A 1,181-nucleotide genomic window follows, 5' to 3' on the forward strand; every position below is an offset into this window, starting at 1 on the left:
ACAAGGTACGTCTTCTTCTGTGTATGTAAAAGGCTGAAAACACAAAAGACCGTGGTCTTTATATGCATTTGTGTCCAATTTGTTTCTAGTACTTTTCTTCCCCCACTCTTATCTTTTCACCCAAATTTCCCAACTCCTCACATAGACTATTTTGGAAATTAGAAAACATTTTTAATGCAAATAATGCCTTTTTTAAAAAAGTTGTAAACACCCACAACATCTTTATGCTTAGTGACTTGATGCCAACTATATATACTTATGGGTGGATGGGTATATCTGGATCTATAAATGGCATTTGTATATTCATATACATTTGTATACCAGATTTCCAAATCTAGTTGTTTTCCCCCACCTTCCGGAAAGAAAGCATCCCTGACATTTTGATAGCATAGCCATATCTGTACAGTTCCATCATGGCAGTTTGCATTACATACTTGTTTGTGGTAAAGGCAAAAATAAATCTTGATAGTTTTCTTCCGTTGATATTTTACCATCTTTTGCTAGGGAAGATGAAAGCCCAAGCAATCAGTGCTCTTCTGTGGAAGGGAAGAAGAGTTAATTAGATCTAAATAAAAATAAGCAGCATCTCAGGCTTGAAAAACTTTTCTAGAGAATTCTTTTTTCCCATGCTCTCCAGAAAGCCCCTAGCATGGAGCATGTGTCTGCCAGCTAATAGATGTGTCATGCAAAACTTATTCTGTGCTTTCTCTAATCACCACCTGAAACATAGAACTAAAGCACACAATCTAATTTATTTTAATGTTTGCCCTCATACTTGAAAACAAGCATTATTTTGGAACTTTGATTGGGTCGTCATGCTCTTGTGTGACATGAGGCTCTCTTAAACTTTGTTACTACCTCAGCATATTACTTGTCTGACATAAAATTAATCAATCAATTAATCAAACATTCCTTGTGAGTATACTTGGCAAGTTTTCTATTTAAACTGCACATAGAGACAAAACAAAACAAAAAACCTAGATTATTAAATGCAAAGAACAAATTAGTGGTTACCAGAGGGGAGGTGGGTAAGGGGATGGGTGAAATAGATAAAGGGGATTAAGAGTACACTTACCTTGATGAGCACATGATGAGAAATGTGTAGACTTGTTGAATCATTACATTGTACACCTGACACTAATATAACACTGTATGTTAATTATACTGGAATAAAAAAATAA

At 35.0% G+C, this 1,181-nt stretch overlaps 1 pseudogene; it reads left to right on the forward strand.

The window, feature by feature from the left end:
• Positions 1-787: 787 nt before the first annotated feature.
• Positions 788-881, forward strand: LOC131505927 (small nucleolar RNA U13; annotated as a pseudogene).
• Positions 882-1,181: the final 300 nt, after the last annotated feature.

Source organism: Neofelis nebulosa, chromosome 2 (genome assembly GCF_028018385.1).
Source record: "Neofelis nebulosa isolate mNeoNeb1 chromosome 2, mNeoNeb1.pri, whole genome shotgun sequence".
NCBI classification, from domain to species: Eukaryota; Metazoa; Chordata; class Mammalia; order Carnivora; family Felidae; genus Neofelis; species Neofelis nebulosa.